We start from the raw sequence: 17375 nt of genomic DNA on the forward strand, positions 1-17375 counted from the left end.
ACGGAGATCACTATGTTCAACCCTCTAGAACACAAGTGGAAAGCTGGGTGTGGCAACAGGGAGGGGGGACAGAGAGATGTTCTCCTCTGGCCTCTGCATACATGTGTGTATATGCCATACATAACACACAACACAAATACTCTACATATGCAAAACAAAAGAAAATATTTTAAGATATATATAGAGAGAAATTGGTGAGTCTGCAAGAGCTGGTCAGAAGGAGGTGGTAAAGACTTGGCTGTGGTTCCCTCCAAAGTTCCTGCTCTATCACATGGCCACAGGCCAGCATGGCTCTACCCGTAAACTCAGAGCATTCTGAGAACCAAGTCCTCTCAGATGCATAAAAAGGAGAATCAAAAAAAATTTTTTAAAACAGCCAGTGGCACATGCCTTTAATCCCAACACTCTGGAAGCAGAGGTAGAAGGATTGCTGTAAATTCAAGGCCAGTCTGGGACTACAGAGTAAGTCCCAGTTCAGCCTAGGCTAGAGTGGGACAAGCAAACAAACAACAACAAAAACAGAGCCAGGCATGGTGGTACAAGCCTTTAAATCCTAGCTGTTGGGAGGCAAAGGTAGAAGGATCACTGTGAGTTCAAGGCCAGCCTGGGACTACAGAGAGACTTCAAGGTGAGCCTGGGCTAGAGTGAGACACTACCCTAAAAACCAACCAAACAAAAAACTAAAAGTAAATAAATAAAATTTAAAAGGTGGGGGGGAAACGCAGAGATGCCTTACCGACTAAGGTGCTTGACTGTGAAGACTAAGGACCCAGGTTTCATTCCCTAGTACCCACAAAAGTCAGATGAACAAGGTGGTGCATGCATCTGCAGTTCATTTGCAATGGATAGAGGCCCTAGCATGTCCATTCTCTCTATCTGCTTCTTTCACTCTTCCATCTCTCTCAAATAAATAAATGAATAAAGTATTTTTTAAAAAAAGAAGAAAAAAAGAAATTCTTTTCAGCAGTTACTCAGCTGAGGTGAGGGTTGGATTTTAAAATCTGAATACTACTCTTAGTAGCTAGGCTTTAGTAACTTTTTTTTTTCCCCCAAGGTAGGGTCTCCCTCTAGCCCAGACTTACCTGGAATTCACTCTGTAGTCTCAGGGTGGCCTCGAACTCATAGCCATCCTCCTACCTCTGCCTCCCAAGTGCTGGGATTAAAGGAGTGCGCCTCCACGCCTGGCTGGTTTTAGTCACTCTTATCTTCATTATATGTTTGTTTGTTTTTTTTTTGAGACAAGGTCTCATGTAACTTAGGTTGGAGTAGCACTATGTAGCATAGAATTTAAAAATAGAAAGGCTGGACATGGTGACGCATGCATTTAATCCCAGCACTTGGGAGGCAGAGGTAGGAGGATCACAAAGAGTTCAAGGCCACTTTGAGACTACATAGTGAATTCCAGGTCAGCCTGAGCTAGAGGGAGACCCTACCTCAAAAAAAAAAAAAGGGGGGGGGAGAAAGGGCTGGAGAAATGGCTCAATGGTTAAGGCACTTGTCTGCAAGGCCTAAGGACCCAGGTTTGATTCCCCAGTACCCATGTAAAAGCTAGATTCACAAGATGGTGCATGCATCTGGAATTTGTCTGCAGTGGCTAAAGGCCCTTGCACGGACATTCTCTCTATCTGAGACCTCCCTTTCTCTCTCGCATAAATAAATAAATAAAATTTTAAAAAAATGGTAAGAAAGAGCCAGGCATAGTGGTGCACTCCTTTAATTCTACCACTTGGGAGGCAGAGGTAGGAGGATCATGGTGAGTTCAAGGCCAGCCTGGAACTACAGAATGAGTTCTAGGTCAGCCTGGGCTAGAGTGAAACCCTACCTCAAAAAAAAAAAAAAGACAGAAAGAAAGGAATAAAAGGCCTGCCCAAAACAATATGAAAAAAAAAAAAAAAAAAAAAAAAAAAAAAAAAAAAAACAAATATACAAGAATGGATAGTAGTGGGGGGGGGGTTTGTTTTTTTTTTTGGTGGGTGAAGGTGTTTTCAAGGTAGAGTACAGGGATTAAAGGTATGCACCACCACAACAAACGAACAAACAAAAGAAAAATCTAGAAAGAACACAGGTTTCTACGTTTTGCTTGTGTGGTGTGCGTGCACATGTATGTGCTCCACATCTGGGTATCTCCCACCTCATCTTGCTTTGAGCCAGTCTGCTTTCACAGCTCCCACAGCTTGGGGGACCCCCAAGATTGCCAGGTCTCTGCTCCCCTGAGGGCTGAGACTACAGGTACACATGGCCACACCCAGCTGTTTTACACAGGATCCAAAGAGTTGAACTTGGACAGGCTTCCTCAGACACTCACGCTTGCACAGAAAGTAGTCTTAACTACTGAGCCATTTCTACAGCCTTCCATCTTCATTCTTTGTTTTGTTTTTGTTTTTTATGAGGCAGGGTCTCACTCTAGCCCAGGATGACCTGGAACTGGCTCTGTAGTCCCAGGCTGTCCTGGAACTCACAGCAATCCTCCTATCTCTGCCTCCCAAGAACGGAGATTAAAGGCGTGTGCCACCACACCTGGCTACACCTTATCTTAATCTCTTTTTCCCCCATCTTGATAGATTCTCCTAATTCTTACCATTATAAAAAATAAAATAAAATAAGCCAATGGGGAGCTGGAGAGATGCTTAGCTGTTAAGGTACTTGCCTACAAAGTCTAGCTACCCAGATTCACTTCCCCAGTACCAACATGAAGTCAGATGCATAAAGTGGTGCGTGTGTCTGGAGTTCATTTGCAATGGCTAGAGACCCTGGCATGCCCACTCTCTACCTCTGTCTTTTTTTTTTTCGAGGTAGGGTCTCACTCTGGCTCAGGCTGACCTGGAATTCACCATGGAGTCTCAGGGTGGCCTCGAACTCTCGGTGATCCTCCTACCTCTGCCTCCCGAGTGCTGGGATTAAAGGCGTGCGCCACCACGCCCGGCTCTACCTCTGTCTTTTCTCTCTACTTGGAGATGAGTAATATTAAAAAAATTAAAAAGCCCCACAATGCATAGAAAGGAAGGACACCATGGACTTGCGGGAAAGGAACCTATGAGCCCATTTGTAGTCATTAACATATGAACTACAATTTGGGAAAATAATGTCATACTTACAAGCACTGTTTTGAGAAGGTTTTTTTGTGTGTTTGTTTTTTTTAGGTAGGGTCTCACTCTACCTAATGCTGACCTAGAATTCACTATGTAGCCTCAGGGTGGCCTTGAACTCATGGGGTGGGGGACAGGATACCCAGGCCAGGCTGGCTAGCTAGACTAGTCAAATCAGGAAGTTCTAGGTTCAGTGGACTCTGTCTCAAAGAGTAAGTAGGTGGAGAGTGAGTGACACTTGTCACTGACCTGTGGCCTCCTTGTGCATATGTGTATATGTGCATGTGTACCCACATACCTGTGAACATGCACCAACATGCACACCACTCATGTACACACTAAACAAAGTCCTCACAGGACTCATAGCTCAGATGATACAAAATTAATTCAAAATGGACTCAAAATAGACTAACAACCTAAGCACTCGGAATCAAGCAGAGAGGCGAATCTCTGCATTTTCAGATTTTGCCAGATATGCCAAATTCTTAGTTATGACACCAGAAGCACAAGCAACACAGTATTTATGAGGGAGGACCTCATGTGCTCTTAATGGAGTCACCAGTGAGTGGTGGTACAGGCCTCCTTTTCATGCATGTCAATCTCTGGCACAGGCTCTTGGGAGGAATGTCTCATGTGTTCTGCTTAGTAAGAGTTTCTTCTACATTGCAGGTCCAGGCCTCCCTCACCCCAGTTGGAGAGCCACGACTCAAAGGGCAGGAGGGAAAAGTGCGGCAAGGGCAAGGAGCCCTGCGCTGCGTGAGGAGACCAGGACTGCTGGGGCGCAAGTGACTCAGCTCCTGGGGAAAGCAGCCTGGTGGCCCCTCAAATGTTAACATGAGCTGGGCGTGGCAGCGCACGCCTTCAATCCCAGCACTGGGGAGGCAGAGGTAGGAGGATTGCCGTGAGTTCGAGGCCACCCTGAGATTACTACTGAGCAGCCTCCATAGCCCTCTTTGTTTCTTTGCTGTTATTTGGTATGAGGGTCCCCCTCCATTTCCCAGGCTGATCTCAAACGTAATCCCATCACCTCAACCTCCCCAAGAACTGGGAATGCATGGTTGGCCACTGTGTCTAAACGCTTTTTTAAATAACTCGTAACTTTAAAATCTTCATTATAAGCCGGGCGTGGTGGCGCACGCCTTTAATCCCAGCACTCGGGAGGCAGAGGTAGGAGGATTGCCGTGAGTTCGAGGCCACCCTGAGACTCCATAGTGAATTCCAGGTCAGCCTGGGCTGGAGTAAGACCCTACCTCGAAAAAACAAAAAACAAAAATAAAATAAAATCTTCATTATAGCCCAGTGTGGTACACGCCTTTAAACCCAGCACTCAGGAGGCAGAGGTAGGAGGATCACTGTGAGTTTGAGGCTACCCTGAGACTACATAGTGAGTTCCAGGTCAGCCTGAGCTAGAGTGAGACCCTACCTTGAAAGCCCCCCCCAAAAAAGGAAAGACTTCATTATAGAAAAATTCCAAATATAAATAAAAGCAGAGAAAAAATACAGTGAATACCCAAGTACTATCTAGCTTCAATGATGATCACTTGTCCATTTTGGTTTATTTATCTATACTCCACAGTATTAGTATTTTATTTATTTACTTATTTATTTTCTTTTGGTTTTTCCAGGTAGGGTCTTGCTCTAAGCCCAGGCTGACCTGGAATTCACTTGGTATTCTCAGGGTGGCCTTGAGCTCAGAGCAATCCTCCTACCTCCGCCTCCCGAGTTCTAAGATTATAAGTGTGCGCCACCACTCCCTGCTGAGTATTTAATTTTATTTTTTGTTTTGGTTTTTCAAGGCAGGGTCTTACTCTGGTCCAGGCTGACCTGAAATTAACTCTGTAGTCTCAGGGTGGCCTTGAACTCATGGCGATCCTCCTACCTCTGCCTCCCAAGTGCTGGGATTAAAGGTGTACACCACCACTCGCAGCCTATGTTTACCTATATTCTTATGATGCTGTTTGGAAACTTGATCCTGGCTCTGGAGAGATGGCCCAGTGGTTAAGGTGCTTGCCTGAAATGCCTAACGACCTGGGTTTGAGTCCCCACTACCCATGTAAAGTGGTGCATGCATCTGAGTTCATTTGTGGCTAGAGGTCCTGGCACACACATTCATTCTCATATTCTCTCTCTCTCCTTGCAGATAAACATTTTTTAAAACTGTATTTAGGACTGTAGAGATAGCTTAGTGGTTAAGGTCCTTGCCTGCAAAGCCAAAGGACTGAGGTTTGATTCCCCAGGACCCACGTAAGCACAAGGTGGCACAAGTATCTGAAGTTTGTGTGCAGTGGCTAGAGGCCCTGGCACACCCAGTTTTTCCTCTCTCTCTCTCTATCCTTCTCTATCTGCTTCTCTCTCAAATAACATTTTTTTTTTAAAAATTAGCTGCGCATGGTGGCACACGCCTTTAATCCCAGCATTCGGGAGTAGGAGGATCCCCATGAGTTTGAGGCCACCCTGAGACAACATAGGACAGCCGGAGCTAGAGTGAAGCCCTACCTCGAAAATCCAAAAATAAATAAAAATTTAATTGTATTTATTTAAAAGAAAAACTTGATGCTAGGCTTGTCTTTCAACTGTACTTTAAAGGCATTCTGAGAATGAAAGCCTCACAACACCCACCTAATAAAATATGCAGAAAACAAAGCCTTTTCATCCAGGCAATTAAAGCGTAAGTTGACATTTCAGAGAGGACCATTCTACGTGAACACCTGAAGAAATGACTGAGATCTGGGGTGCAGCTCAATGGTAGCACTGGACTAGCACATGCAAGACTCTGGGTTCAATCCTCAGCCCTACAAAACTTGAATCATAAAACTGATATTTTAGTTTGTTTGTTTTTTTGTTTTTCAAGGTAGGGTCTCACTTTAGCTCAGGCTGACCTGGAATTCACTATGGAGTCTCAGGGTGGCCTCAAACTCATGGTGATCCTCCTACCTCGGCCTCCTGGGTGCTGGGATTAAAGGCGTGTGCCACCAAGCCTGGCTTTTTGTTTTGTTTTGTTTTCTGAGGTAGGGTCTCGCTCTAGTTCAGGCTGACCTGGAATTCACTATGTAGTCTCAGGGTGGCCTTGAGCCCATAGCAATCCTCCTACCTCTGCCTCCGAGTGCTAGAATTAAAGGTGTGCACCACCATGCCCGGCTCTTTTCTTTTTTTAAATTGAGGTGAAATATAGTGAAACTAGAGAAAAGAGACTGCTAGCTGCCAGGGAACAGGGGGAAGTGAAGAGGCCTGTCCTGTGAATCAGACATACCCTCACAGTCTCAGGTTTTGAACACTTGGTTGCCAGCCTGTGGCACTTTTTTGTGTGTTTTTGTTTTTTTCAGGGTAGGGTTTCACTCTGTGGTCTCAGGCTGGCCTTGAACTCAAGAGCTTCTCCTCCCTTTGCTTCCTGAGTGCTGGGAACAAAGGCCCCTTTGGTACAATTTTGAAGGCACTACAGCCTATAGGTGGGGGCCTGGCTGGCAGACATAGGTTTTGAAGTATAGGTGCCCTGGCTTTGGCCTGTGTTCTCAGTCTTCTGGTCTGCTAGAATATGAGGAGCGTCTGCCATGGGGTCCTGCTGCCCGGGGCACTGCCCTGCCTCCCCTGCCATCATGGGCTGAAACCCTTCTGAAGCCATGAGCCAAAATAAATCTTTCCTTCCTTAAGCTGTTTTGTCAGGTATATATTCAAAGTGATGTAAAAATAACTAATACCAAACACTGGCACGGGAGGGGTTAGTAAGTAAACCTGGCCATGCGGTTCTCAGGCCGGGACCTAGCTTATGGAAAGAGTGTGGAAGGAGTTGGAGATGCTGTAAGCACCGCGTACTGGTCCAGTACTTGGGGAGTTAGGAAAAGCAGACTGCCAACAGAAAGGCAGGCAGTGGAGACTGCTTTCAAGCTCACAAAGGGAACCAGACTGAAGAGCCAGGTTAGGGGCCACTCACGGCAATCCTGGCGAGGGAGCTCAGTGAGTCTTGCTCACAACCTGCGAATGTGAGCGAGCACAAGTGTGGTGGGCTGATCAGAAGAAATTTCAAGACAGCATACAGCAGGCCATGGCACAGTCGAGCCAAAGTGGAGCAAAGGGCCTGGGAAGATGGCTTAACTGGTAAAGTGCTTGCCCTCGCCTCAAAAACAGGGAAGAGAGAAACTGAAGAAAGCACCTGAAGTTGTCCCCGGGCTTCTAGAAGCACACGCACAAACATGCACATGCATCCATGCTCACATACCTACATATGTGCGCGCACGCACACACACACACACACACACACACACACACGAGTGTGCATACGCGTATGCACCTGTAAGTATAAAGTGGAGCAGAAAAGTAGAGTGTGGGGTGCACACTTTAAAACCAAGACACAGGAGACAGGAGGATGACAATGAGTTCTAGGCCAGCCTGGGCTACACCCAGGGCTACTCCAGGTCAGCGCGCGCTACAGTGAGGCCTCCCTCAAAAAAAAAAGTAGAGCAGAAAGTGGAAAGTGTGCCATTTGTCATGTGTTTAAAGCTGAAGACAAGCAGGCCTCGCTTTGCGCTGGGACAAGAGGGCCAAAAGGAAAGGCAAGACACCCACCACACCCTGCTGACCGGCTGTGAAAGCACAAAGCTCGAGCCTCCACCCCCCGCTCCTCTACTCCAGTCTATGGGAGTGCGTGCATGTACATCTTCGAGGAAGCCAGGCAACAGTTTCAAGCATATTCCTCAGTTTCTCTACCTCATCAAAGATTCTCACCTAAAAAAAAGAGAAAGTATAGCCGGGCATGGTGGCACAACACCTTTAATCCCAGCACTCAGGTGGCAGAGATAGGAGGATCATCATGAGTTTCAGGCCACCCTGAAAATACATAGTGAATTCCAGGTCAGCCTGGGCTAGAGTGAGACCCTACCTCAGAAAAAAAAAAAAGAGAGAGAGAGAGAGAGAGAGAGGGAGGGAGAGAAAGTACTCAAGGTGGCGATGGCTCAGTTTACGGCACATGCTGAGCAAGCACAGGTGTCTGGGTTCAGGTGCCTCGCACTCACCGAAAAGCCAGGAAGGCATTACAGCGCAAATGTGCCTATCGCAGCAAGAAGGGAGGCAGAGATGGAAGAATAACCCAGAAGCTTGTGACCCAGGTAGCCTGAAGAACCAAGCAGTGAGCAGCAGTAAGACAGAGTGCCTCAAACAGGATGGAAAGCGAGGGCTGACACCCAAAGTTGTCCTCTGACCTCTCCAATACACAGTGGCACATATGCATTCACACTCACACACATGACCACACACATGTACACAGGCACCAAGAAGAGGATGAATGAGGAAGCTGGGCACAGTGGTGCACGCCTGTAGTCCCAGCACTTGGGAGGTCAAGGCAAGAGGACTGCCTAATAACAAGTTCCAAGCCAGCCCTGAGCTAACACAGTGAAACCCTATATGAAAAAAATAAATGAGCCAGGCGTGGTGGCGCACGTCTTTAATCCCAGCACCTGGGAGGCAGAGGTAGGAGGGTTGAGTTCGAGGCCACCCTGAGACTACATAGTGAGTTCCAGGTCAGCCTGAGCTACAGTGAGACCCTACCTCAAAAAAACAAAATAAATAAATAAATAAATAAATAAATAAACGAAAAGGGCTATATCCCTATCCCATTTGGTAAAGCATTTGTCTTGTGAGCATGAAACCCTGAATTTGATCACCACAACCTATATTAAAAACAAGGCAGGGGCTGGAGAGATGGCTTAGCGGTTAAGTTCTTGCCTGTGAAAAGAAAGAAAGAGGAAAAAAAAAAAAAAGGCAGGGGGCCGGAGGGGTTAAGGCGCTTGGCTGTAAAGACTAAGGACTCATATTTGACTCTCCATGGCCCACGTAGCCAGACGCACAGTGACACTATTGCACAATGTCGCAAATGCACACAAGAGGGCGCATGTGTCTGGAGTTTGTTAACAGTGAATGAAGGTCCTGGCATGCTCATTCTCTCTCTCTCAAAATAAATAATAATTTGTTGGGCTGGAGAGATGGTTTAGCGGTTAAGCACTTGCCTGTGAAGCCTAAGGACCCCGGTTCGAGGCTCGGTTCTCCAGGTCCCACGTTAGCCAGATGCACAAGGGGGCGCACGCGTCTGGAGTTCGTTTGCAGAGGCTGGAAGCCCTGGCGCGCCCATTCTCTCTCTCTCCCTCTATCTGTCTTTCTCTCTGTGTCTGTCGCTCTCAAATAAATAAATAAAAATAAATAAATAAATAAAATAAAAATAATAATTTGTTAAAAGTTAAAAATAAATGAAAAATAAAATAAATTAGAAAAGAGAGAGAGCCAAAGGAATACCCTGCTAGAAAGAGACTGCCCAGGGAAATGCTGTCCCAGGCTCAGCCATGCAGGCATTCAGAGGGCAGTGCAGCTGTGGCCCAGGAGGGCCCAATTACATCTTTGGCTGGCAGAACTTGGCACCCTCCACCTAGTGTTGGCTTTGCAGACATGCAGAATCCAAGGGCGACAGGGTGATGAAGCTTATACAAGGTTCTAGAGAGAAGCTGGAGAGGCCAGCAAGGTCAGGTTCCCTACAAGGGACCTGTGAGCAGACTACGCGGGAAGCTATGAAGGTGACACCTACGTTGCAATGAAGATCCAGGGTACTGGCGATGCCAGGAAGGCGGGGTGTCTGCTGAGAAAGGAGGGCAAACACCAGTGCAGCTGGCTTAAGAAAGAGGCCACCTGTGTTAAAAATGGCAAAGCCATCAGGGCGGGGCTGCTTTCCCTGTTGGAAACCAGATGCCAACACATGCCCCAGATCCTGGATGTGGAACTGCTGATTTGCTGTTTGTCCTGTTGGGTTTTGTTCTTGCTTTGGTCCACTCTTTCCTTGCCACCAGCCTATTCCTCCTTTGGCATACGAACGCTGACTACGTGTTGCTGTACACTGGAAGATTAGAACTGATTCTACAGAGGGTCATGGCTGAAACTACCCTGAGTCTCAGAAGACTTTAGGCTTTTGTGTCGCTTTTAAATTCATGCTAGGCAAGTGCTCTACCACTGAGCTCCACCCCCCAGTGAGACTTCTGAGCAGTGGCGAACTAGGAAGACTCTGGCTCAAGTTGAAGTAACTTTGCATTATGACGGCCATGAGTCTCGGAGATCACAGGCAACACGTTATGGTTTGGATCTGAAACGTTCCTGCAAGCCTCAAGCAACAAACACCTGATCAGCAGCTCTAGTCAACACTTAAGCTATGGCGGCAGGAAGATGGCCCCACAGATAAAGCCCCACGCAGGACCCGAGTTTAGACCCCGGAGCGCATGGGAAGGTGGTGCGAGGCATGAGCATCTCTAATCTCAATGCACCCAGGACAAGAAATCAGGACAGTCCCAGGAAGCTTGAGGGCCAGCCAACCTGACAAGCAGCTGTGAACAAGGGACCTGCTTCAAGGAAAGATGGAAAGGCAAGGACTGACGCTCAAGATTGCCCTCTGACCTCCACACGTGTGCAGTGGTGCACACATGAATATGCATGCATACACAAAAGATAAAAAACCAGGGCTGGTACCAGCACCAGGGTGAAGAAGACAGACACAGAGGACACTCAACTCCTACCAAACCAGACATCCAGAGACACAGAGGCTCCCAAAACCTCATCACTGAAGCAGACCTAAAATGAACCCAACATGGCTCAGGGAAATTCGCGGAAGAAGGGATGGAAAGAATGTTAGAGCCATACGTTGGGTGAGGCCATTATGCACAAAAACAATGTCTCTTCCCCATAACTGATGGCTAACCTTACAAGGTACAACCCATATTCCCCAACAAGGAGGTCCCTGAGGAGGGGGAATGGCAAGGAGGAGGCTAACGATGGTACCAACGTGACTGTATACATTGTGTACATAACTAATAAAAAATAACAACATTAAAAACAACCAGAGTTGGAGAAATGGCTTTGCAGTTAAGGCATTTGCCAGCAAAGCCAAAGGACAGAGGTTTGATTCCCCAGGACCTATGTAAGCCAGATGCACAAGGTGGCACATACATCTGGAGTTCATTTGCAGTGGCTGGAGGCCCTGGCATGCCCATTCTCTCTCTTCCCCTCCCTCTTTCTCTGTCAAATAAATAAAATAAAATAATGTATTTTTTTAACAGTCACAAGCCGGGTGTGGTGGCGCACACCTTTAATCAGCACTCGGGAGGCAGAGGCAGGAGGATCACCATGAGTTCCAGGCCACCCTGAGACTACACAGTAAAATCTAGGTCATTCTACCTCGAAACACTCCTCCCCCCCAAAAAAAATCAGTGTGAAAGAACTCCACACTGTATGTTTCCAACTACATGAAGTCAGTGACAAGCTCAGGTGTCATCCTCGCCTCCCAGCTTGTCTTGAGGCAGGGTCTCTTATTTACCACTGTGTTCACCAGGCCAGCTTCTGGGGGGGTCTCCTGTCTCCACATTCCATGTTGCCAGAGGTGAGCTGTGATCACAAACGCCCACTACAGTGTTGAGCTGTATGTGGGTTCTAGGGTCTAAATTTAACTTACTGAGCCATCCTCCCCAATCCAGAGACAGGAATGTTGGATTACTTCAATGGGTCAGCAAAGTATTAATCTAAGTTCATAAAATTATGGATAGCAGCTATGACTGATGTTTCTAAATCAACTTGGAAAGTTCTATTCATGCATATATAATCTGACTGAATGTTCACATAACTCTAGGAGGTAGACGTCAGTGGATTTACTTCTGTTACATGCTTGCACTGAGCTTTAAAGGGTTTTGGTTTTTTTTCCCTGGTTTTTTTTTTTTTTTTTTTTTTTGAGGTAGGGTCTCACTCTAGCCCAGGCTGACCTGGAATTCACTATGCAGTCTCAGGGTGGCCTCAAACTCATGGCAATCCTCTTAACTCAGCCAAAGGTAAGGGGAAACTTGGGTCCCTTTGCAAGTTAACTTTGATCATAACTATATCCATAGTCAATTGGCATTTATTTATTTTATTTATCTTTTAAGCAGAGAGAGAAAAAAGAGAAAGAGAGACAGAGAGAATGGGCACAGCAGGGCCTCTAGCCGCTGCAAATGAACCCCAGATATATGCGCTGCTTTGTGCATCTGGCTTCACGTGAGTACTGGGAATCTGAACCCGGACGCTAGACTTTGCAGGCAAGTGCCTTAACTGCTGAACCATTTCTCCGGCCCTCAACTGGTACTTCGTAACTTTCATTAGATGGAGGTAGCTAGGTAAAAGAGATTCCCAAGAGTAGCAAGTAACCAAAAGCAAAGAAAAACAGAAAGGGCAGATTGAACTTGTCCAAGGCAGCACTGGCAAGTAGCTGAACTCGAGGCCTTCGCTGGCGAGCAAAGGCAGCAGCCTTGTCACTCAAGAGCAAGAAGCAGGCTCAGCAGCGAGGGAGGCAAGGAAGTCCTGGCAGTGGGGGAGTGGACCAAAATAGAAGCTTAAGCACAACGAGGTGAGACTTCTGACCAGCACATATTTTTAGTAATGCTACATTTATTACTGTCACATGTCCATTTCAAAATGAACCCAGCTAAGAGCTTCAGAAATGCTACACAGCCACTGTCAGAGCCCCACATGTAACCAGACGGACAGCTCCTCCTCCCACCACGCACCCTTCTTTCCCAGCCCGGTCTCCAGGCTTGACGTGTGGGTGGGTGTGATGGGCACGGCCTAGGAATAAGCAGGAAGACTCATGGATGCCTCCCACAAATCCTCCCCAACAGGGAGGTTATGTGCTAGCTAACCGCCCTGCATCAAGCTCAGGCAAGAGGAGACTCACTGCTCTAAGTGGCACATTCCAGCTGCTTTTTACAAGTGGCCGATCCCCTAGTCTGCTCGCTTTGGAGGGGCGGGGTTACAGGCCACCCCAGCTGCAGGAGAGGGATGTGGAGATTCTAACTCAGGCAGTTTCAGGCCCCTTCATGACTTCATACTTGGGCCGTAAATGCATTTAACTGCTGAACTATTTCTCTAGTGCTGTTGCTGTCTTTTCAAAACTACTTTTAAATTTCTGTATTTTATGCCAGGCATGTGGCACATTCTCTGTAATCTGGAAGTTAGGAAGACTGCTGAGAACTCAAGGCCTGCTTTGTGCTGCACAGCAAGACACTGTCTCAAAGACCAGGAGAGCAAGACAGACCGGGGAGTCCCAGCTAGAAAGCTAGCTCTTGTAGGGCATTCACTGGCTTTTTTTTATGAGAGAGACAGAGAGAGACAGAGAAAGAAAGGGACTGGTGTGCCAGGATCTCTAGCCGCTGCAATCAAACTCCAGATGCGTGTCCCACCTTGTGTGTATGCAGCACCTTGTGCACCTAGCTCATGTGGGTTCTGGGGAGTCGCACCTGGGTCCTTAGGCTTCACAGGCAAACGCTTTAACCACTAAGCTCTCTCTCCAGTCCCTTTTAAAATTTTAAAAACTGTTTTTAGGTTTTCACTAATTTTGTAAAGAAACAAGTATTTTTAAAATAATTTTTATTTAATTTATTTATTTGCAAGCAGAGGGAAAGAGATAGAGAGGAGACAGACAGAGAGATAATAGGCATGCTAGGGCCTCCAGCCATTGCAAATGAACTCCAGACATACGCACCCCTTATGCAGCTGGTGTACAGGGGTCCTGGAGAATCGAACCTGGGTCCTTTGGCTTCACAGGCAAGCACCTTAACCATTAAATCATCCCTCCAGCCTTAGGTTTTCACTAATTTTTAAGAGTTTAAAACAGCACCTGAGTGTGGTAGTGTACACCTTTAAGTCTAGCTCTTGATAGGCTGAGGTAGGAGGATTGCTGTGAGTTCGAGGCCAGCCTGGACTATAGCTTAAAACCTTATTCAAAACAAACAAAAAGAAGGGTATTGGCCCTCCGCTCAGGGCCACATCGGTGTCGATGCGGTGGCACAGGCGTCAGCGCCCTTGCTCAGCCCTTGGGCTCAGTGGCCCTGGGCAAGGGCTCTGTCCGCCCTGGAGAGCCGGGCCCTGGAGAGCCAGGTGCCATCCCAATCTCCCAGCAACGAGGGCAGGGCAGCGGCCCAGCAACCAAACCCTCTTGGAGTGTGTGGGAATAAGTCGGAAGTGGCCGACCAAGCATTGTTTTTGCTTCTCCACAACGAGATGATGTCAGGAGTGTACAAGTCCGTGGAGCAGGGTGAGGTGGAAAATGGTCGATGCATTACTAAGCTGGAAAACATGGGATTACAAGTGGGACAAGGATTGATAAAAAGGTGAGCAGTATTGATTTGAAAATTTTCTTCCAGGTTTACAAAAGATACGGCAAGATTCAAGGATGAGTTAGACATCATAAAGTTCATATGCAAAGATTTTTGGACTACAGTATTCAAGAAACAAATTGACAATCTAAGGACAAATCATCGGTAGCATTTACATGTGACCTAATCAAAGGTGGCTTGTCAAATCTGGGGATAAAAAGTACTGTTAACAGCTGAAGTGTATTCAATGCCGGCATGCAAATTTCAGGTGATGATACAGAAGCTATAGAAGATACTGAAATGCAAGGCTTCACAGTGTAAAGAGATAAATTATTCCTATATAAAGTGTTTCAAGTAATGATTTAATTACATTGTTGCTGATTTGTTCAGAAGCAAGGGTGCTTTTTATTTGGTTAACCCAGACTAAGTAAAAGCAGATAAAGGGCCCTCATATCACGACATAAACTTTGCTGCAACTTCAAAATGACACCAAGATCTAAGACTGCTTTAAACATTTTTATTTCCTTAAAGTGATATTTATTTAATCATTGACTGAGAATTCACTCAGGATTTGCTGAATAAGCAAAAAGAAAATGTACACCAATCAGAATCATTTGTGTAAGGATGACCAAGATGCATTAGCTTGACTTTTTTTTTTTATATTTTTTATTTATTTGCAAGCAGAGAAACATACAGAGGCAGAAAGTCAGAGAGAATGGGGCACACCAGTGCTTTTTGCTACTGCAAATGAACTACAAATGTATGAACAACTCTTTCCATTTCATTTTACCTGGGTACTGGGGAATGGAACCTGAGCCATAAGGCTTTGTAAGCAAGCACATTTGAGCCATTTCTCTAGCCCTGTTTTAGTGATTTTTAAAAAGCAAGCCAAACTAGGTGTGGTGGTACACATTTTTAATCTCAGCACTCAAGAAGCCAACGATTGCCATGAGTTTGAGGGCACCCAGAGACTACATATTGACTTCCAAGTCAGCCTGGGCTAGAACGAGACCCTATCTTGGGGGTAAAAAGCCAATATGCTTAAGTTAGCTTTTTTTTTTTTTAAAAAAAAACAACTTTATTTGAGAGAAAGAGAAAATGAATGAGTGGGCATGCCAGGGGGCCTCCAGTCACTACAAACAAACTGCAGAAGCATGTGCCACCTTATCCATCTGGCTTACATGGGTCCTTAGGGGTTCTGAATGCTAGGTTCTCAGCTGATGGAGACTTGGAATTAACGCCTCCTGGAGGCAGTGTATTGTTGGGGACAGGCTTATGGGTGTTAAAGCCAGTTTCCCCTTGCCAGTGTTTGGCACACTCTCCTGTTGTTATTGTCCACCTTATGTTGGCCAGGGGGTGATGTCCACCCTCTGCTCACGCCACCGTTTTCTCCTGCCATTGTGGAACTTCCCTCAGGTCTGTAAGCCAAAATATCTTTTTCCCACAAGCGGCTCTTGGTCAGGTGATTTCTACCAGCAATACGAACCTGACTGCAATAGTCATTAAGCTGAAGGAGTTGCTTTTTGGCACGTGTGTGTGCATATGGGGGACCACACATGTATGGGTGTTTGTACACATACATACACATGCATGAGGAGCCCAGAGATAGACCTCGGGTGACCCGCCTCAATTGCTCTTGCTCTCCAACTCAGGTTCTGAGACAAGGTCTCTCAGTGAACTTAGAGCCACAGATTCAACCAGGGATCCACCTGTCCCTGCCATCATGACAGGCATTTTTACAAGGGTACTGAGGATTCAAACTCAGGTCCTCCTGAGTGTGTGGCAAGCATTTAACCTACTGAGCCATCTCCCCACCTCCAATCTAGAAGAACTAAAGCACAGGAGAAGTCAGAGTGGAAAGGTCAAGGGTTAACTCTGCAAGGGCTTCACGATGTATCCAGTAGAAACTCAGAGAACCTAAGGAACCACAGACAAAATTATGTTCTTTCTACAACTGGAAATGTGAGGAAGACAGAACGTGTGCTGGACTGACCATTTGGTGGCCCCATAATGACCCAGCGTTTGTAACCATGCATCCTATATTTCCTTGTGAGTGTCACCTCACTACCAAAAGTAGTGGCTGAGGGCTGGGGAGATGGCTTAGCAGTTAAGGCCCTTGCCTGAAAAGCCTAAGGACCCAGGTTAGATTTGCCAGAACCCACATAAGCCAGATGGACATGGTGGTGCATGTGTCTGGAATTCCTTTGCAGTAGCTAGAGGCTCTGGTGCACCCATTCTCTCTCAAATAAAAAAAGATTTAATTATTTTTTATAAAGTAGTGGCTACAATGCTAGACACTTTACTGGAGACAGAACAGGTGAGAACAAGGCCAGTCACATCTGTTCTGCTTCTGGGTCACAAACCACCCCAACCTGCAAGGCACTCTGGGAAGCACTTTGTGCTAGGGAGTCAGCCAAAGGACAGTGCTATCACACAGAGGCTGAGCCAGAACTAGGAAGTCTCTGCCCAACGTCCTTTTCTGAGCACCTGAACCATGCGTTACCTTTAGACTGGACTGCCCGTCAAGTCAGCGGTGTGCAGTGTGCTGGACAGACGTTTTAAAAAATGTTCCACACAACTACTGTTTCAGCTCATCTGTTGGCAACAATCAACGCAGAGAAGACGCCATAAAACTGTCTACTACTGGGCTGAGGATATAGCTCAGCGGTACGATTCTTGCCTGGTATGTGTGAGGCCTTGTGTTCCAAGTCTCAGCTCCACACACACACAAAATCTATTTCCACTCTTGTGTGTCCTAAAAAGCAACTTACAGCTAATGCAAAATAAGTCTCATATCCAGTGGACACAGACGCAACATGGGAAATGAGAAAGTATAATCATAATCACTACCTCACATTTCTTTCTTTTTTTTTTTTTTCCTGGTCTTTCCAGGTAGGGTCTCATTCTAGCCCAGGGTGACCTGGAATTTACCCTGGAGTCCCAGGCTAGCCTTAAACTCACAGTGATCCTCCTACCTGGGATTAAAGGTGTGCACACCGCACCTGGCGGAAGCTATTTTTTGTGCTCAGACTGATGCCACCATCTTCTGGGGGCTGCACTTGATTGTGGCAAGCGCCGGAAAATAAACTCCTCACTTTCCCTGCTCAGAGCCTCTCAGACTCCTTAAGAGTGGTGGATGTTCTGACAC

The 17375-nt window shown here is 46.5% G+C and overlaps 1 protein-coding gene and 1 pseudogene across 2 annotated transcripts in view; one reads left to right on the plus strand and one right to left on the minus strand.

Annotated features, from left to right (window-relative positions):
* Nudt3 (nudix hydrolase 3) overlaps nt 1-17375 on the minus strand; it is a 55169-nt gene that overhangs the window by 25386 nt on the left and 12408 nt on the right. The window lies entirely within an intron of this gene.
* Nucleotides 13909-14593, plus strand: LOC105944686 (annotated as a pseudogene).

Source organism: Jaculus jaculus, chromosome 8 (genome assembly GCF_020740685.1).
Source record: "Jaculus jaculus isolate mJacJac1 chromosome 8, mJacJac1.mat.Y.cur, whole genome shotgun sequence".
Lineage (NCBI taxonomy): Eukaryota > Metazoa > Chordata > Mammalia > Rodentia > Dipodidae > Jaculus > Jaculus jaculus.